Raw genomic sequence first — 22,242 nt, forward strand, 5'->3', positions numbered from 1 at the left:
GATCATTACCTAACTCCTAGCTTCTGCACATCAGCTTCACACAGCTGAAGTTAAAAAATTGTGTCAATGTACCTGTATTACCTGTACATTTTCTGGGGCTGCATGCACTGTGCTGAATCCACTTGGAGCAGCTCGGTTACTCAAAGGGGAGTGCATGAACTTGGCTCACCACATTCCTGGTAATGTAAGGGCCTGTTACAAGTTGCCCCTTTTATTCCTGTTGATTTTTTCGGCGCTGCTGTATCTATCCAGTAGCAGCCGAGTCCATTGTGCTGTGTCCATCTGGGGCCTTGGGCTGCGTTTCCATCCAGGGGCTGCTGTTGTCAGTTCTCTATTCTGGTGTCCGTATGCGACAGTGTTAAAAAGCAAAAGACAAAAACGAAAAATAATTCCAAAAAGCAAAACCTAAAAATAAAGTACAAAAACCATTACCCCGCACCACCACCACAAAAAAATAAATTATAAAAATGTTAAAGTTGATATTGTTACTGTATTTGTGCTGTTACCTTTTGATTAAAGTACCGTACAGTATGTGTGATGTTGGCTTTATTACAATACAGTACAGTATGTGTGATGTTACATGTTCCAAATGACTTTGTCCGTAAATAAAGTGTTTCTTAAAATAAACATGACGTGGTTTCCAATGTTTGTATTCCCAACTTCCTGTACTGTATAAATTAGTACTACTGTATGATGGGAATTCAATTAAGAGTGGTATACTGTATGTAAAACAACTTGGTTAGGCATCTTGCATTTCATATTTTAATAAAAACCACAGGAAACTTCTATTTTTAAAAGTTTATTGAAGAAAAAAAAGGTGTTTTTTTTTTTAAATAAAGTTTGAAAGTTAATTAAAACAAAAAAGTAGTTTGTTCTTCGTTACATTCTTTTCTTGTGTATATACAGTAGATATCTGTGGGGAAAAAAAAAAAAAAAAGTATTAAAGTAAAGACACTCATGTTCATTTGTTTTCCAAGAAAATTTGTGGAACCACACAGCCCAGCAATAAGTCATGCTGGGCTGTGTGGTTCCACAAAAGGCATGCGGTACAAAGTGAAATAGTGGTGTCAGTGGTCAGCACTTTGACACGCTAACAATTGTGGAACCACACAGCAATGGCTGACACACATAAAATGGCTGACACACACAAAATGCCTGACACACACAAAATGCCTGACACACACAAAATGCCTGACACACACATGCTGGAGTGAAAACACATGTTTGCCAAACAGTCGACAGCACATGTCGGCAAGATGGCCGACCAAACTTGCTCCAAATCACCCCAAACTGGCCAGAAAGCACCCCAGCACACTCAGGAGGTACTGTACACCACAGCTAAATTAGGAGAGAATTTCATTACAAACAGCCAGATCTTGCAGATTATCTGCCAGATAATTGTATGGTGTACAGTATGCCTATCTTATACAGTAGAAAAAGATACTATACAATGGAGTACAAGAACAAAAATTTTTATTAAATAAAATTAAATAAAACTTAATAAAATATTAAAATAGTGGTCCACTAGGAGGTGGACCACCACCCGCTGGAGCTGGATGGCACGCTGCAACTGTTCTGTGGGAAAAAAAGGACAGTATTACAAAACAAATACTGAATACTTTACAGTGTAGTAATGGCAATACAGTACTGTACTTTACTCTATATTAGACAATATTGTTATTTACAATGTACAGTACTGTATTGTCAGTACAGTAAATCAAACACTACTGTATGCTGTCGAGGTAATTTAAACATTGCTTTAGTTTACCTCTTGTATAAGTGGGCTGCTGCCTGCCCGCTTCTGGGCCAGCCCACCTATCTTGCCCCTGTCTGGGGCCCCCATAAATAATTGGCACTATATTGGAGAAAAAAAAACATTTAGTCACATTCAAATAGTAAACAATTATTACTGTATACTGTAGGTACAGTATTATACTGTATTGCTGGTATTCAAAATATAAAGTACTGTACAAGAGTTTAGCTTCAATAGGTCATAAACAAATTGTCAAAGGAATTAAACACCACAGTACAAATACTGTAGACATTTACTGTATGTATTAGCAGTCATGACATTTCATGACCGCTTCAGAAAAAAGAGGGTTACAGTACTGTAGGTGGTGTTGTAGGGAGTACTATCCATAATAGTGGACTGTACTCAGAGCCAGCCATAAATAATATGATTCCCTAGTCAAGTTTTTGGATGCTGCCCCCTTGCACAGATGCTATTTCCGCCTCTGAGCCTGTACCCCTTTCCCAGCACCATCACCCCTCAACCATAGCAGTCGTCATTTTGGTGCTCCTCCAACTTACTGTACTGTATGTTTAAAATAGCAACAGTGTGCACATTCGGTGTGCATCCCAAAACGGTGCATGTTCTTGCTGGGAAGGGGCAAGGCCACACAGTAATTCCCCAATCTGAAATGACGCCACACAGTACTGCAACTTTATTCACAACATATCATGCAATAGTGTCTCTTTTTCTCGTTACATCATATGATAGTACCACATTACTCCTCAAAGTATTCCCACTTATTCACATTGCATCACATCATATTGCTCTTTGTTCACATTAGACCACACAGTAGTGCCCTTGCTACAGTATATGTTACACAACAAAGTACTGTATACACATAATGCTGCACATTAGTAATGCATTTTGTATGCACAGAATATACTGTAGGCATGCTGCATATCATATTAATCAGCAGAAGCTGCTTGTGCCCCTGGGCATTTGGCAAGTATGCCTATGCCTAGGGCAGGCTCAGACTGGAGATCAGTACGTAATCCCGCTGGACGGGATCCCGGCAGTCAAAATACAGACGCCGGAATCCCGACCACACAATCCCGACAGGGGCGGCGAGCGGAAAGCAGCCCCTTGCATGCTTGCTTCGCTCGCCACGCGGTGGGCACGGTGCCTCGCTACGCTCTACACACTATTATATCAGTAGTCAGGAAACGCAGCATGCATTTGTGGAGTGAAGAGGGTGAAAAAGGAGAGAAAGTACAGTTTGTACTGTAAGGTTATGTCAGAGGGTGTGAAGATGATCAGCTCAGTGTTATACATGTTACAGTAAGTTAGAATACAGTACAGTGCATTATGTATTTCTATTTTATTACCAGGTGTCTCCTCCACTGGTTGGCGACGGACTGTAAAAAGATAATACAGTACAGTTAGTCATATCAGTTTGACTTAAAATAATGTTGGAGAAAAAAAAATACTGTAATTACAGTACCAACTATTGCTACTGTACAGTATATTTACCAAAAATGTATTCTGGCTCGTCGTCTGTGGGTAAAAGAGAAGAATATTATAAGATACAGTATACAGTAAAAAGTATAGTAATAGTACACTAGTTTCCAGGCCCAGTGTCAGGTGGGTAAAAAAAGGTATGCTTGTGACAGGCATGGTGATTCCAAGGGACCCCACCGAGACCATCAGAAAATTTGTGAGTGACCCGTATGCCGGTGATTATGACTAGAATAAGGTACAGTAGCAACTCTTTTTTCTTTTGAATTATGTATACTGTACAGTACTGTATGTGCATATTGTACAGTACACTTAAAATATTTAGCAGTTACTGTAGTGGTAATTTTTGGGATGACAGTATTAGCATACTGTAAGCATCCAACTGAGGCCCCCAAACAGATGCCGCCACTAGGTACAGTACGTGCCTCTCGTGCCTAATGGGAAATTCATCACTGACAGTATCTAGAGAGATGAATGGAGAGACAGTGACAAGGGGTGAGAGAGAGAGAGAGAGAGAAATTGAGTAAGATGGGTGTTTTTTTTAGAACAGGATGTTGTCCATACAGTAGCAACCAATCAAATATTACCTACTGTACTGTATTATCGTCTGTAAGTGTAACTAGATACTGTAAATGTTAATGTGGGATGTGATCGGTTGCTACTGTATGGGCAATATCACCAGTTCAAACAAAAACAATTTTCATCCGATTTCTACGCATTTGCCAGAAAAATCTGATGAAAAGTGCTACTCTGATGGCATCAGATCAATGTCAGTAATAATTCTTACCACTAAATGCAGCAGCATCATCATCATCCTCCTCCTCCTCCGTGGCCTGTTCCAGTGTAGGGCCTGTGAAAAAAAACATTAATGTGAAAAAAAAAAAAGGTTAATTCCAGGAAATACACATACCCTCCAACATGGTACAAAATGCTCTGGTTCTGGACTTCCCTCTTAATTTATTATTGCCATCACCTGTGAAGAAACAGCTTTCTTATCATATAACTAGTTCAACACAGGTGATGGAAATCATAAATTAAGAGGGAAGTCTAGAAACAGAGCAGTGCGGCGGGTCATGTTGGAGGGTCTGCATACAGAAACATAGAATTTGATGACAAATACTGTAAGAACCACTTTGCCCATCTAATCTGCCTCTTTTTTTTAACCTTTTTTTTACATCAAACCTTATAACAATTTTCCCCAAACATCACATGATGCAAAGATAAATAAATAAAAAAATAAATAAAAAAAGAGGTGCAAGATGGAATTGTGATTGGGCCCTCCCAACCACCCTTATGTTATATAAACAGGGTCTGCCACACGACTGTGGCTGAAATGACTGGTTGGTTTGGGCCCCCACCAAAAAAAGAAGCAATCAATCTCTCCTTGCTCAAACTGGCTCTACAGAGGCACGATGTACCGGACTGGACTTACTTAATGGGTGCAGTGTGGTGAGGGACAGAGAGTCCTGGTCCTCCTCCTCCTCCTCCGCCACCGCCTGTGACAGTGTAGGGCCTGTGAAAGCAAAAAATCCATGAAATATACTTTTGTATTCTGTGTTGAATACAGTAAAGCAAAAATTCAGTCAGGAATTGGAGGAGGAGAGTAAATTTCGCACACAGAGACGAGAATGTCGAGGCCAGAATCAGGGGGTAGTGGAGGAGGGTTAGGATACCGTACCTCACCCTGTTGGGATTGCTGCAATCAGGATGCCACTGTCGGTCACCTGACCGCTAGAATCCTGACTGCTGGTCACGCAAACCCAACCCATTGGTTTAACACAATGTACAGTACAGTACAATACTGCAGTTTACTTACCAAGTTGGGGAGAGGGTTTTTCATCCTCACTGTCAATAATTACTGAGTTGAAAATAAAAAAATATTATAAACAAAATACAGTAGAGTACAGTTACTACAAAATTGCACAGTAGTACAGTGCTACAGGAGGCAGAGATATATTCATAATACAGTAGGAGCAGAATGACTGTCCAGCGGTAGGGGACATACAGTACTGTATTTAAAAGACCTGCTGTCTGGATCCCGACATTCAGAATGCAGAGTGTGGATTCAGAGTATGATTGGAGGGTTAGGCTAGTGGAGGGTGGGTCGGATGCACAATTTTGGGCACCATAATACAAAATGGATATCGTGGAACTACAAAAGGTTTAGAGGCGGGCGACCAAAGTGATGAAGTGGATTGAGAAGATGGAATACAAGGAAAGGCAGGCTAGGCATGTTTACATTGGAAAAGAGGAGATTAAGAGGGGACATGATTAACCTTTACAAATATACTGTATACAGTACAGTAAGGGGACAATACACAGGAACGGTTTTTGATAAGATGGACACAGAGGACACGTGCACAGTAACTCTTGTTGAAGTAGAGGCGATTTCGCACAGAGGCGAAAAGGGGTCTTCACAGTGAGGGAAATACTGTACAGTGCATGTTTGGAATTCCCTGCCTGAAAAGTAATAAAAGTGGACTTGGTCAATACTTTTAAGAATGGGCTTGAGAAAATCCTACTGTACTTACTATAATCTGGCTCCTCTTCCCCCGAATCAATGGGAATGAGCTCCTCCTCTGTATCAATTACGAGGCGGTCTGTGTGTAAAAGATGACAAGTATTGTAAAATACAAAAATTACAGTAATACTGTAGGAAACTAGTGTGACTGTAACAAAAAGTAATTATTACCACTTCCGGAGCTCTCGGATGCAGCAGCAGGTGGTGGTGGTGGTGGTGGTGTTGGTACTGTGGGAAAAAAAATAACAGTACTGTAAGTGAAGCTGTCAATTGGAAACATGTACTGTACAGTATCCAGGACACATGTACAGTAGTGTAACAACGATGACAGTAGCACCAGAATTCTCGTTACACAATACCTGGCAGCGCAGCAGGTGGTGGTGGTGGTGGTACTGTGGGAAAAAAAATAACAGTACTGTAAGTGAAGCTGTCAATTGGAAACATGTACTGTACAGTATCCAGGACACATGTACAGTAGTGTAACAACGATGACAGTAGCACCAGAATTCTCGTTACACAATACCTGGCAGCGCAGCAGGTGGTGGTGGTGGTGGTACTGTGGGAAAAAAAATAACAGTACTGTAAGTGAAGCTGTCAATTGGAAACATGTACTGTACAGTATCCAGGACACATGTACAGTAGTGTAACAACGATGACAGTAGCACCAGAATTCTCGTTACACAATACCTGGCAGCGCAGCAGGTGGTGGTGGTGGTGGTACTGTGGGAAAAAAAATAACAGTACTGTAAGTGAAGCTGTCAATTCGAAACATGTACTGTACAGTATCCAGGACACATGTACAGTAGTGTAACAACGATGACAGTAGCACCAGAATTCTCGTTACACAATACCTGGCAGCGCAGCAGCAGGTGGTGGTGGTGGTGGTGGTGGTGGTGGTACTGTGGGAAAAAAAATAACAGTACTGTAAGTGAAGCTGTCAATTGGAAACATGTACTGCACAGTATCCAGGACACATGTACAGTAGTGTAACAACGATGACAGTAGCACCAGAATTCTCGTTACACAATACCTGGCAGCGCAGCAGGTGGTGGTGGTGGTGGTACTGTGGGAAAAAAAATAACAGTACTGTAAGTGAAGCTGTCAATTGGAAACATGTACTGTACAGTATCCAGGACACATGTACAGTAGTGTAACAACGATGACAGTAGCACCAGAATTCTCGTTACACAATACCTGGCAGCGCAGCAGCAGGTGGTGGTGGTGGTGGTGGTGGTGGTGGTGGTACTGTGGGAAAAAAAATAACAGTACTGTAAGTGAAGCTGTCAATTGGAAACATGTACTGTACAGTATCCAGGACACATGTACAGTAGTGTAACAACGATGACAGTAGCACCAGAATTCTCGTTACACAATACCTGGCAGCGCAGCAGGTGGTGGTGGTGGTGGCACTGTGGGAAAAAAATTAACAGTACTGTAAGTGAAGCTGTCAATTGGAAACATGTACTGTACAGTATCCAGGACACATGTACAGTAGTGTAACAACGATGACAGTAGCACCAGAATTCTCGTTACACAATACCTGGCAGCGCAGCAGGTGGTGGTGGTGGTGGTGGTGGTGGTGGTACTGTGGGAAAAAAAATAACAGTACTGTAAGTGAAGCTGTCAATTGGAAACATGTACTGCACAGTATCCAGGACACATGTACAGTAGTGTAACAACGATGACAGTAGCACCAGAATTCTCGTTACACAATACCTGGCAGCGCAGCAGGTGGTGGTGGTGGTACTGTGGGAAAAAAAATAACAGTACTGTAAGTGAAGCTGTCAATTTGAAACATGTACTGCACAGTATCCAGGACCAAAAAGGGGTCCGGCCAATAAACAATCTGCATCAGAGAAGCAAGATACAGTATGCTTAAAGTATACAGTACTATATACTACAGTAGATCGCCAACAAACGTAAATTAACAAACAACTATCACTGGAATTTACCATCCTCATCCCGTAGCGAAGCACGGGTATTCAGCTATCTACAATGTTATTTATACTTTGTGTTTAATATTTACATTTAGTTTTGTAAACAGACATTCTTAACATTAACGGATTGCAGCGAGTTATCTGTGATGGTCAGGACAGGGGGTTGGGACTATAGAAATCACTATGTACTGTACACTACTGTATTTGACAATACTTACCAGCTTGGCGGCGCCTGTCCCGCCTCCTGTGACGTCGTGCTACCAGCCCTGTAAAAATATATATACAGTATAATGGCAGCATACTGTACAGCCAATGAAATTCAACATTGACAGCATCTTTATGACATCACAATAAATGGAATTGTTCATTCTAGTACCCTGCACCTAATCACTCAGGAGGGCATAGTGTACTGTACTGTCTTCAAAACTTAAGGGGCACATTTCTAAATGTGACATACAGTACACTTACAGTATCGCTACAGTACAGTAGGTCCAGGGTATTAGACAGAACACTACCTTTATAGACATTGTAACACACATAAGCATTGCCCTTATAAACATTATGACACACATCAGCATGCAGCCCTCCCACCCTTAACCATCTCAGTACTGTTCATTACATTACAAATTGATTTCATGACAGATGATGCAGTACTCACCTGAATTCATCTTATTCACGTCATGTCACAGTAGTGCAGTTTATTCACGTCACAGTACTGTCCTTGATTCACGTTGTGTCACACAGTAGAGCACCGTATTCACGTCACAGTACTGTCCTTGATTCACGTTGTGTCACACAGTAGAGCACCGTATTCACGTCACAGTACTGTCCTTGATTCACGTTGTGTCACACAGTAGAGCACCTTATTCACGTCACAGTACTGTCCTTGATTCACGTTGTGTCACACAGTAGAGCACCGTATTCACGTCACAGTACTGTCCTTGATTCACGTTGTGTCACACAGTAGAGCACCTTATTCACGTTACTGTACGTCACAGTAGTGCAGTAGTATATCCACATTACGTCACAAAGTAGAGATCTGCCAGTCATGAACCTTATGCAAGAGTAATGCACGTCAGAACACATTAGGCCACTGTAACATCCCTTAGAATAATTTCTGCCAAAGTAACATCCCTTAGAACACTGTACTATCTGAAACACAAATTTCGGCACACTGCAATTAAACCACACAATGCACTGCACGACTGCGTGATATGACAAACTGCACATTTCCCTGCAAAATATGATACAATGTACACTACACAAAAAACTGCAATTACCACATGTGTATACAGTACACTGCACGACAGTGCTGGCCCTAGCCAGGTACAGATACAGCCGCAGTCACGCAAAATATAGGCATGCCGCATATCATTTTAATCAGCAGAAGCTGCTGGTGCCCCTAAGCATAGCAAATGCCCTAGGCATTTGCCTACTGTAGTTTGCCTATGCCTAAGGCCGGCTCTGCTGCACGATGTGATTCACTATGTATTACACTCACTGCACAATACCATATTCTGAATGTACACTGCATGACACGCTGCAATTACGCAGCACGATACACTGTGATACATTGCATATACTGTACACTGCATGATACTGTACACTGCACAATCGTAGACCACCTGGATTGTAAAGAACTACTGTACTGTATATACACAAGTTTAAAAAAATAACAATTGTTTTTGTAAAACGCATGTCGATCTTTTTCCATGTCAACTTAACGACCATGTCAACCTACAGTAACTGGTGTCAACCAATTTCAAAAGCCGCACCATCTAGGTCGACGCAAAAAAACAAATTGACCTTTTGACCGGGTTAACGTTTGGTCCTTGTTTAACCATTTGTTTACCACAAATACTGTACAGTGCTGTATAGACCGGATACCTGCTGCTACAGCAGCCCCTGCTATAATGTACTGTACCTGTAACTACAGTAACTTAAAGTACAGTAATCTACAGTAATGTACTGTACTTACAATCCCTTATGGCCTGCAGGCGTCGTGGGGTCCGCCTCACGAGGTCACTCCACCTCCTCTGGAGAGACCTCACCGTTCTCCTCCTGTTATACTTCCGGAGGATGTCCCTGCTGGCCCTCCGGTATGCCCTCACTTTCTCCTCGTTGCTGGCGAGAGTTCTGTCCCGCCAGCGAACGAGGAGACGCAGCTCACCAAGAGCATAGGGACGGTCCCGTGCAGCAGCCATAACCGTCCTTATGCTCAATGAGCGTCTCAGACGTCGTGCGCCTCAGACGTCGTGCGTCTCAGACGTCGTGCGGTCCAGGCATTCAACGTACAGTACTGTAGTTACTGTACTTTGTGACAGTTTCCCTTAGTTTTAAATATGCCCTTTCTTTGACCACAGTATTTTCCACTGTCTTGCCCTACGCCCTTCCCTCCTGGGAGCCTTCACAGGTCTTATGCAATACACAAATACCGAAGATGCACAGTCCGTCAGAATACACTCATTTCATTCCCGCTGTTTAGGTGCATTTAGCGTAAAGAATCGCTCCTGCAGATGTACTTTGATTTATGTGAAACCTGTGTGCATCCTTCCATTGACTGTCTTACAATGTAAATAAAATAATACAGTGCATTATTACAGAAAAAAAAAAAAAAAAGAAAGAAAGCACATCAGGTCTCGAACCCTGGACTCCCAGCGAGGGAGGTGGGAGCCTTCACCCCTAGCCCACGACGCCTCATGAGAGATTTCCAATTTCATGTGTGAAAGTACTGCAAACAGCGCCCGGCCCCCGCCCCATTGCTGTTGGTTTATGCCTTAGAGGACTCGGACGCTCGCATTTGTAAAGCACGGTGTTTTCCTCCGCCTCCTGCTAGCCTGTTGCCCTTCCCCCATGGGAGCCTGCACAGATCATGCAGTAGACAGGGAGGGAATGCAGGTCATGTGCAATACACAAACGCCCACTGTAGTACTATTTTGCTCACTTACAGTACCGTACTGTAGGTTGCATTTAGCGTAAAGAATCGCTCCTGCAGATGTACTTTGATTTATGTGAAACCTGTGTGCATCCTTCCATTGGATGTACTGTATTGGAGAGAATTTTTTTTTTTTTAAAGTGAATGTCACGGGAACACATTAAAAATAAGGTTGGCACTTCCTTCCCATTGGTGTTGGTTTACAGTATGCCGTAGTGTACTCGGACGCTCATGTAATTGCATTTCAAAGGCACAGTATTTTCCATCGTCTCCCCCCTACCCCCATCGCCCTTCCCCCCTGGGGGCCTGCACATGGAGGAAATTCAGGTCCTGTGCAATACACAAACGCTGAAGATCTACTGTACAGTACTGTTTTGCTCAGTTGGTAGCGTCAGAATACACTCATTTCATCCCGCTGTTTAGGTGCATTTAGCGTAAAGAATCGCTCCTGCAGATGTACTTTGATTTATGTGAAACCTGTGTGCATCCTTCCATTGACTGTCTTACAATGTAAATAAAATAATACAGTGCATTATTACAGAAAAAAAAAAAAAAAAGAAAGAAAGCACATCAGGTCTCGAACCCTGGACTCCCAGCGAGGGAGGTGGGAGCCTTCACCCCTAGCCCACGACGCCTCATGAGAGATTTCCAATTTCATGTGTGAAAGTACTGCAAACAGCGCCCGGCCCCCGCCCCATTGCTGTTGGTTTATGCCTTAGAGGACTCGGACGCTCGCATTTGTAAAGCACGGTGTTTTCCTCCGCCTCCTGCTAGCCTGTTGCCCTTCCCCCATGGGAGCCTGCACAGATCATGCAGTAGACAGGGAGGGAATGCAGGTCATGTGCAATACACAAACGCCCACTGTAGTACTATTTTGCTCACTTACAGTACCGTACTGTAGGTTGCATTTAGCGTAAAGAATCGCTCCTGCAGATGTACTTTGATTTATGTGAAACCTGTGTGCATCCTTCCATTGGATGTACTGTATTGGAGAGAATTTTTTTTTTTTTAAAGTGAATGTCACGGGAACACATTAAAAATAAGGTTGGCACTTCCTTCCCATTGGTGTTGGTTTACAGTATGCCGTAGTGTACTCGGACGCTCATGTAATTGCATTTCAAAGGCACAGTATTTTCCATCGTCTCCCCCCTACCCCCATCGCCCTTCCCCCCTGGGGGCCTGCACAGGGAGGAAATTCAGGTCCTGTGCAATACACAAACGCTGAAGATCTACTGTACAGTACTGTTTTGCTCAGTTGGTAGCGTCAGAATACACTCATTTCATCCCGCTGTTTAGGTGCATTTAGCGTAAAGAATCGCTCCTGCAGATGTACTTTGATTTATGTGAAACCTGTGTGCATCCTTCCATTGACTGTCTTACAATGTAAATAAAATAATACAGTGCATTATTACAGAAAAAAAAAAAAAAAAGAAAGAAAGCACATCAGGTCTCGAACCCTGGACTCCCAGCGAGGGAGGTGGGAGCCTTCACCCCTAGCCCACGACGCCTCATGAGAGATTTCCAATTTCATGTGTGAAAGTACTGCAAACAGCGCCCGGCCCCCGCCCCATTGCTGTTGGTTTATGCCTTAGAGGACTCGGACGCTCGCATTTGTAAAGCACGGTGTTTTCCTCCGCCTCCTGCTAGCCTGTTGCCCTTCCCCCATGGGAGCCTGCACAGATCATGCAGTAGACAGGGAGGGAATGCAGGTCATGTGCAATACACAAACGCCCACTGTAGTACTATTTTGCTCACTTACAGTACCGTACTGTAGGTTGCATTTAGCGTAAAGAATCGCTCCTGCAGATGTACTTTGATTTATGTGAAACCTGTGTGCATCCTTCCATTGGATGTACTGTATTGGAGAGAATTTTTTTTTTTTTAAAGTGAATGTCACGGGAACACATTAAAAATAAGGTTGGCACTTCCTTCCCATTGGTGTTGGTTTACAGTATGCCGTAGTGTACTCGGACGCTCATGTAATTGCATTTCAAAGGCACAGTATTTTCCATCGTCTCCCCCCTACCCCCATCGCCCTTCCCCCCTGGGGGCCTGCACAGGGAGGAAATTCAGGTCCTGTGCAATACACAAACGCTGAAGATCTACTGTACAGTACTGTTTTGCTCAGTTGGTAGCGTCAGAATACACTCATTTCATCCCGCTGTTTAGGTGCATTTAGCGTAAAGAATCGCTCCTGCAGATGTACTTTGATTTATGTGAAACCTGTGTGCATCCTTCCATTGACTGTCTTACAATGTAAATAAAATAATACAGTGCATTATTACAGAAAAAAAAAAAAAAAAGAAAGAAAGCACATCAGGTCTCGAACCCTGGACTCCCAGCGAGGGAGGTGGGAGCCTTCACCCCTAGCCCACGACGCCTCATGAGAGATTTCCAATTTCATGTGTGAAAGTACTGCAAACAGCGCCCGGCCCCCGCCCCATTGCTGTTGGTTTATGCCTTAGAGGACTCGGACGCTCGCATTTGTAAAGCACGGTGTTTTCCTCCGCCTCCTGCTAGCCTGTTGCCCTTCCCCCATGGGAGCCTGCACAGATCATGCAGTAGACAGGGAGGGAATGCAGGTCATGTGCAATACACAAACGCCCACTGTAGTACTATTTTGCTCACTTACAGTACCGTACTGTAGGTTGCATTTAGCGTAAAGAATCGCTCCTGCAGATGTACTTTGATTTATGTGAAACCTGTGTGCATCCTTCCATTGGATGTACTGTATTGGAGAGAATTTTTTTTTTTTTAAAGTGAATGTCACGGGAACACATTAAAAATAAGGTTGGCACTTCCTTCCCATTGGTGTTGGTTTACAGTATGCCGTAGTGTACTCGGACGCTCATGTAATTGCATTTCAAAGGCACAGTATTTTCCATCGTCTCCCCCCTACCCCCATCGCCCTTCCCCCCTGGGGGCCTGCACAGGGAGGAAATTCAGGTCCTGTGCAATACACAAACGCTGAAGATCTACTGTACAGTACTGTTTTGCTCAGTTGGTAGCGTCAGAATACACTCATTTCATCCCGCTGTTTAGGTGCATTTAGCGTAAAGAATCGCTCCTGCAGATGTACTTTGATTTATGTGAAACCTGTGTGCATCCTTCCATTGACTGTCTTACAATGTAAATAAAATAATACAGTGCATTATTACAGAAAAAAAAAAAAAAAAGAAAGAAAGCACATCAGGTCTCGAACCCTGGACTCCCAGCGAGGGAGGTGGGAGCCTTCACCCCTAGCCCACGACGCCTCATGAGAGATTTCCAATTTCATGTGTGAAAGTACTGCAAACAGCGCCCGGCCCCCGCCCCATTGCTGTTGGTTTATGCCTTAGAGGACTTGGACGCTCGCATTTGTAAAGCACGGTGTTTTCCTCCGCCTCCTGCTAGCCTGTTGCCCTTCCCCCATGGGAGCCTGCACAGATCATGCAGTAGACAGGGAGGGAATGCAGGTCATGTGCAATACACAAACGCCCACTGTAGTACTATTTTGCTCACTTACAGTACCGTACTGTAGGTTGCATTTAGCGTAAAGAATCGCTCCTGCAGATGTACTTTGATTTATGTGAAACCTGTGTGCATCCTTCCATTGGATGTACTGTATTGGAGAGAATTTTTTTTTTTTTAAAGTGAATGTCACGGGAACACATTAAAAATAAGGTTGGCACTTCCTTCCCATTGGTGTTGGTTTACAGTATGCCGTAGTGTACTCGGACGCTCATGTAATTGCATTTCAAAGGCACAGTATTTTCCATCGTCTCCCCCCTACCCCCATCGCCCTTCCCCCCTGGGGGCCTGCACAGGGAGGAAATTCAGGTCCTGTGCAATACACAAACGCTGAAGATCTACTGTACAGTACTGTTTTGCTCAGTTGGTAGCGTCAGAATACACTCATTTCATCCCGCTGTTTAGGTGCATTTAGCGTAAAGAATCGCTCCTGCAGATGTACTTTGATTTATGTGAAACCTGTGTGCATCCTTCCATTGACTGTCTTACAATGTAAATAAAATAATACAGTGCATTATTACAGAAAAAAAAAAAAAAAAGAAAGAAAGCACATCAGGTCTCGAACCCTGGACTCCCAGCGAGGGAGGTGGGAGCCTTCACCCCTAGCCCACGACGCCTCATGAGAGATTTCCAATTTCATGTGTGAAAGTACTGCAAACAGCGCCCGGCCCCCGCCCCATTGCTGTTGGTTTATGCCTTAGAGGACTCGGACGCTCGCATTTGTAAAGCACGGTGTTTTCCTCCGCCTCCTGCTAGTCCTCCATTCCCATTATGCATTAGCGAACTCAGACGCTCATATATTTTAAAAGCACGGTGTTTATGCATTGTACTGTACATTCTTCCTTTTACACAATTACTGTAGTTGCGTCTCCATACACATACTGTACTGTACAATACTCCATACTTTTTCCACCGCCTCCCATTACGCCTACAGTATTGCCAGAGCTGTAGATCAATCCGCCGCTATACTGTACGATCGAAAGTACTGGATTAGTGGAGCATTAGCGACACAGTGGTGGAGATGTGTAATGCATGATGAGTATCTAGATCGTCTCAACGCGCCTGCCTGTGATGAAACTCAGCTATCGCATTAGCGTGGCTAGACGCCCGTCTCGGCGGAGAAACAGTCAAGATAAAGGTGGCTACATCTGTATGTACACATGTACTACAGGTCACTACAAAGATATGAATCATGATATATAAGATCGCTAAACAAAACAAAAGAGATCTGTAATGATTTTTGACTAACTAGTTAACTCAGTGTACAGTAATCATATAGGTCCCCGTTGTCATATAGATATGTGCTTGGCATAAATATTTCCAAACGGTCCTAAATCTAAGCTGTTTCATGCATGTTGTACCACTAAATATTGTAAATAGAATATCAACATGACAGATGATATAACTGAATTTATCATGATGAATCTTATATATTCCTATATTTTACTAATGTAATACCATTATGGGGTATAATTTTTCAACAAATATTACTATGTGATCATGAGCAATCTTCCTATCTACACCAGTATTATGTGTTCCAGAGTCATAATATATTTGATAAATATATATCGTTTAAATAAGACACAGATGAGTTAAATTTAATAGTAACAATACTCATATGTTATGTTGGTAATAATGTAACGGGCTATTTTAACATAACAGAGCGTATTTAGGAAAATGATGACATGATATGCCTAGTGACCCAATAGTTATTAAAACCTTTTACTGTAAATATAATGTTTGTGCATGCATACCCCATGAGATATGTACTACTATTAAGCACAAAAAAGCATATTGGCATTCTACTCTAACATTTAGAGTAAAAGCTTAGAATGGATCAAGGTAGCATAGCTTAAGGACTGATATAGGTTCAGCGGCCTCTTTGACAATCCATGTTATGGATATGAAGTAAACCCACCATTAATAAGCATTAAAAAGGATACCAAGAATATGATTTTGACATATGGTCCCAGATTTTCAAATAAAGGCTGTGTAGTGTATCTCCTTATTTAATCCTAATGGAGTCATAGTATTCAACAGGCAAATGTATCTAGATTTTTTTTCTTTAGTAACTACTTAGTAATGTTACAAACACTTATCCCTAGCTCAACCTATTCTAGATCATACATTTTCACCTTTTTGGGATTACTAGCGTGGAATCGTTGAAAGTGTCTCGCCAAACTTGTAATTTTCTTCATGTTGCTTATATCTCTTTGTGTATTTTTAATGATATATACATGATCCAATATTCATTTTTAAAAAGCATCTTAGTCATGCCGTTATATTTATAAACACATGAGCCTATTAAACAGTAAATTACACCAAATGTGTGGAGCAGTTAATGAAGCTTTTTATTTCTGTTTTATTGTTATTTCTGTCAGAGAACTTCTGAGTGATATGAATATATTGGCATGCTTGACATTGTCCACAGGGATAACAGACAGATAATGGTGGATTTTTCCTCTGATGATTGGAAAAGTGACTTCTAAACAAATTATCCCGTAAATTTGTTGATATCTTCCAGATGATCTGTATGTTCTTATCAAATTCTTTCTTCAGATCATCATCCATGTTGAGTATATATCGGTATTTGTGTAATGACGCATTGATGTGTATCTATTCTTTACAGTATGTAACGCTGTATCTTATTTGGCATAAGGTGGGTTCTCTTGTCTTGGGTATAAGTAAGGATATACTTGAGGTTTTATTGGTGGCATTATAAGCTTTCTGTAGGTTCTGTTCTTCATAGACCATCTTAGTGTATATCTTTAACTTCTCTTGCTCTTTTTCTGTAAATTTCAACATAAGATCAATTTCTTCTGGTTTGGATATATTCTCCTTTTGGAATTGATCTCAGAGTGGCGGGATAATGGGAACTGATGTGATGTAAAATGCTGTTGGCGGACGTGGCCTTACGGAAAACATCGGTGCTGATTTATCCAACAGCTGTTTTGGAAATCTTCAAGTCATGAAAAGTATTACTATTGTGACTTATATCCGATGTAAGTTTAAGTACTAAGTTTCTATTATTAAGAAGTTGAATAATTTTTCTAGAAAGGATGCTATTAACACTCTACGGGATCGGGCAGAGGAAGGTGAGGAATCCACCTCAGATGTTATAGATTACTCCAGATCAATCCTACAAAAAAAATCTAACTTTTTCCCTAGCCCTCAAATATGAACCCAAGTACAACTATTCACTGAACTATTCTCCAACCAGCGCATTAATTAATATGATATTTAATCTACACAGAGTGCAAAAGAGACACAAATGAAATATGTTGCAGATAGCATAACTGTATTATTAAGCAAAATGTAGATACAGACCAATAATTATTATGTTATTTAATCAACACAAGGGTACCATAGCAAATTATTGGATGATAGTGTAATCCCATACATGTTATTCAGTATGTACATGATATCGTGCACATACGATGGAGTATTTAATACAAATTTTCGTAAGTGCTTAACCACAAAAATGCTGGCTTTTACCGTTATAATTTCAATACCCAAGACAATTGGGTCTACCGGAGTGGACATGTAAAGTACTTATGTACTTTCGGCAATAAGCACAGCGTAGAAACCATAGGATCAATTACTTTGACGATATCAAAATCAGACTTGACTATAGTTACACCATTAAAAGCTCACTTAATGAGCTTTTCATAGAATATGAGTAATTTGGACGTAGGATTAAACCAGAGTCTCTAGTACGTAGTGGTGTCAGCTAGTTGACTGTATGTCTCCTTCAGATTTATTTTTTTCGTAGGATTGATCTGGAGTAATCTATAACATCTGAGGTGGATTCCTCACCTTCCTCTGCCCGATCCCGTAGAGTGTTAATACCATCCTTTCTAGAAAAATTATTCAACTTCTTAATAATAGAAACTTAGTACTTAAACTTACATCGGATATAAGTCACAATAGTAATACTTTTCATGACTTGAAGATTTCCAAAACAGCTGTTGGATAAATCAGCACCGATGTTTTCCGTAAGGCAACGTCCGCCAACAGCATTTTACATCACATCAGTTCCCATTATCCCGCCACTCTGAGATCAATTCCAAAAGGAGAATATATCCAAACCAGAAGAAATTGATCTTATGTTGAAATTTACAGAAAAAGAGCAAGAGAAGTTAAAGATATACACTAAGATGGTCTATGAAGAACAGAACCTACAGAAAGCTTATAATGCCACCAATAAAACCTCAAGTATATCCTTACTTATACCCAAGACAAGAGAACCCACCTTATGCCAAATAAGATACAGCGTTACATACTGTAAAGAATAGATACACATCAATGCGTCATTACACAAATACCGATATATACTCAACATGGATGATGATCTGAAGAAAGAATTTGATAAGAACATACAGATCATCTGGAAGATATCAACAAATTTACGGGATAATTTGTTTAGAAGTCACTTTTCCAATCATCAGAGGAAAAATCCACCATTATCTGTCTGTTATCCCTGTGGACAATGTCAAGCATGCCAATATATTCATATCACTCAGAAGTTCTCTGACAGAAATAACAATAAAACAGAAATAAAAAGCTTCATTAACTGCTCCACACATTTGGTGTAATTTACTGTTTAATAGGCTCATGTGTTTATAAATATAACGGCATGACTAAGATGCTTTTTAAAAATTAATATTGGATCATGTATGTATCATTAAAAATACACAAAGAGATATAAGCAACATGAAGAAAATTACAAGTTTGGCGAGACACTTTCAACGATTCCACGCTAGTAATCCCAAAAAGGTGAAAATGTATGATCTAGAATAGGTTGAGCTAGGGATAAGTGTTTGTAACATTACTAAGTAGTTACTAAAGAAAAAAAATCTAGATACATTTGCCTGTTGAATACTATGACTCCATTAGGATTAAATAAGGAGATACACTACACAGCCTTTATTTGAAAATCTGGGACCATATGTCAAAATCATATTCTTGGTATCCTTTTTAATGCTTATTAATGGTGGGTTTACTTCATATCCATAACATGGATTGTCAAAGAGGCCGCTGAACCTATATCAGTCCTTAAGCTATGCTACCTTGATCCATTCTAAGCTTTTACTCTAAATGTTAGAGTAGAATGCCAATATGCTTTTTTGTGCTTAATAGTAGTACATATCTCATGGGGTATGCATGCACAAACATTATATTTACAGTAAAAGGTTTTAATAACTATTGGGTCACTAGGCATATCATGTCATCATTTTCCTAAATACGCTCTGTTATGTTAAAATAGCCCGTTACATTATTACCAACATAACATATGAGTATTGTTACTATTAAATTTAACTCATCTGTGTCTTATTTAAACGATATATATTTATCAAATATATTATGACTCTGGAACACATAATACTGGTGTAGATAGGAAGATTGCTCATGATCACATAGTAATATTTGTTGAAAAATTATACCCCATAATGGTATTACATTAGTAAAATATAGGAATATATAAGATTCATCATGATAAATTCAGTTATATCATCTGTCATGTTGATATTCTATTTACAATATTTAGTGGTACAACATGCATGAAACAGCTTAGATTTAGGACCGTTTGGAAATATTTATGCCAAGCACATATCTATATGACAACGGGGACCTATATGATTACTGTACACTGAGTTAACTAGTTAGTCAAAAATCATTACAGATCTCTTTTGTTTTGTTTAGCGATCTTATATATCATGATTCATATCTTTGTAGTGACCTGTAGTACATGTGTACATACCAAAATCATCATGTAAAGGATTACAGCAGCCGGAACTGCTTATTATCGGTTTTCATATGTATGTCAGTGTGAGAATACTGTATCTTATTTAAACGCTATATATTTATCATATATATTATGATTCCGGAACACATAATACTGGTGTAGATAGGCAGATTGCACATGATCACATAGTATTATGTGTTTAAAAATTATACCCAAATTATAGGATAAATATCCAGTGGAATTGCCCTGGCGATTATAACAACATTGGTATGGTGATACATGCTACCTATTATATAACCTGTTCCCTAGAGTTGATTTGTTTTTGTTTTTTTAATTCACATTCAATACCATTCATATATATCAATCACATTAGCTTACCAAGTTGCAATGCTACAGATGCGCTAATGCACTGTCCTGGCATAATTGGGCAAAACAACAATTCGCACAATAGTCGCTGAAACGGCGAATGAACAATTTGCAACGCCCTCGATCGGACATAGCCTAAAGAAAAATGCTAGGCCGTTGGTTATGGGGATACATCACGACTGTATCAACCCGAACAAACACAGACCGCATCGACCAAGAATGAATGACAAAGATTATAATTCAATATTTTACCGATCTTAAAAGAAATTGTCGTATTCCGAAGATGATACGCCTCAACGGATTAGGATTGCGTTACAAACTGTATCAAGCGTTAGTAACGTGGCCGCTGTAACAGCAAAATAGAGACAATGACACAAGAACAGCAGAATAGTTCTGGTGAAATGTTAATATTTGTTGCATGAATCCCCGGTAATACTACAGCGGTTGATTGTGTAGCAGCAACACCCAATATTTTTATCACGGACGACCGACATAGCTGTTGTAATTCAAAATACAGAACAAGTAGACCAATACGCTGAAATACAATTTTATGCGTTGATGGGGTAAGATACGGTAAGCTGTTGAGAACATTGGGTTGTAAATACCGGATATTTGTTAAAACCCATTAAAGGTGTGAGCCACAGTGCTAAATGTAAGCATGACATTATTAAAGAAGTTGTTGAGCCGTATATGAAAGGCCTACCAAAATACATAGATCGGTCAGTTAAGACAACTGCTTTTATTAAAGCCAACATACATTATTTTGCAGAAATAATTAAAACCGATCCATGACTAGGCATAATCGGCTACGTTTGAAACATGTTTTAAATTGAATTGTCTGTAAAAAACCACGAATTAAACCTGTGTAACATACAAAATCTCACATTTATTCCGGCGTGTAAAGGTGTAACAGTCTGTATCAATATTAACCAGTTTGAGAAAGCCCAAACAGCGCAGGGAACAGGAGGTAGGCTGGTAACAGTGCGCTAGGGATATAGAGTTAGAGTAAACAACTGCCAACGTATTACCGATTGACTAAGCACAGCCTGACAACATTGTTGGTGTAAGCATTTTTATACACCTTGTAATACACAGTAATATGTAGTATGTATGCAGCGATACACACATTTTTTTTTTTTGTTTGTTTTTTCAGGGCTTCCAATGCTAATACTGTTAGCAAATTCAAATGGGGTCTATCAACACGGAATATCCCAGAATGCTAAACACAGCAGTGTGTGGGAGCTGTAGATACCACTGCCATGTGTAGACAACAAATATTTCATTTTACATCATACTTTCCTACTTTTGAAAAAGCATTTCAGTGATATTGTGAAATTAACACATATCAACGCGGGCGCGTACTGCTACATCTGAGAGTCGTGTCATATAAATGACTTACATCCAAATGTAAATAATAACCAAAGTTAGCAAGATCTACTTGCTGAAGAAAAGACACTGCTATTTTGCCGTATTTCTTTGTGTATTGTTTATTACATGATGTTCCATATACTGTAAGAGGGCACGATAAAACCTCATTTAAAATGCATGTACCAATGGGGGGATCAGTACTAAATGCCGCCGGCCGGAATCCTGGCGGTAGAAATACCAACGCCGGAATCCCAACCATAGGGATCATTGTACCTTATAACCAATACAGGGAAATGTCGCAGCTGATCCCTTTTGAATGCATGTATCGCTGATTTTTTGTTTATTTTTTGTCAGGGAGATTGAGGGACTATGCTGAGAATCAGGAAGATTGCTACTATTTCAGGTAGTCCCCGGCAGAATGAGTAAGGGGGAATCAAATATGTTTTACACCTAATTGTTTATTATTTTTAGTAAGTGTTTTGAAAGTAAATAGGGAAATGCTAATATGCATGAATAATAACTAAGCCCGCTGTATGATGAAACTGGTTATCCAAAGCAACCAATACCGTGCCATTCCTACGCATCGAGACAATCAATAATGCTCGCGTTCTA

General features: G+C 40.6%; 1 protein-coding gene and 1 long non-coding RNA gene across 2 annotated transcripts in view; one reads left to right on the plus strand and one right to left on the minus strand.

Annotated features, from left to right (window-relative positions):
* Positions 1-22,242, plus strand: part of LOC134934179 (extracellular calcium-sensing receptor-like) — a 145,018-nt gene that overhangs the window by 78,461 nt on the left and 44,315 nt on the right. The window lies entirely within an intron of this gene.
* On the minus strand, positions 3,118-5,842 carry LOC134935977 (uncharacterized). The gene is made up of 6 exons (XR_010180430.1): positions 5,779-5,842; positions 5,064-5,105; positions 4,680-4,760; positions 4,035-4,097; positions 3,263-3,286; positions 3,118-3,147 (listed from the first exon to the last, which is right to left on the minus strand). It is a non-coding gene; the product is annotated as an uncharacterized LOC134935977 (long non-coding RNA).

The sequence above is a fragment of the Pseudophryne corroboree genome, chromosome 6, assembly GCF_028390025.1.
Source record: "Pseudophryne corroboree isolate aPseCor3 chromosome 6, aPseCor3.hap2, whole genome shotgun sequence".
Classification (NCBI taxonomy): domain Eukaryota; kingdom Metazoa; phylum Chordata; class Amphibia; order Anura; family Myobatrachidae; genus Pseudophryne; species Pseudophryne corroboree.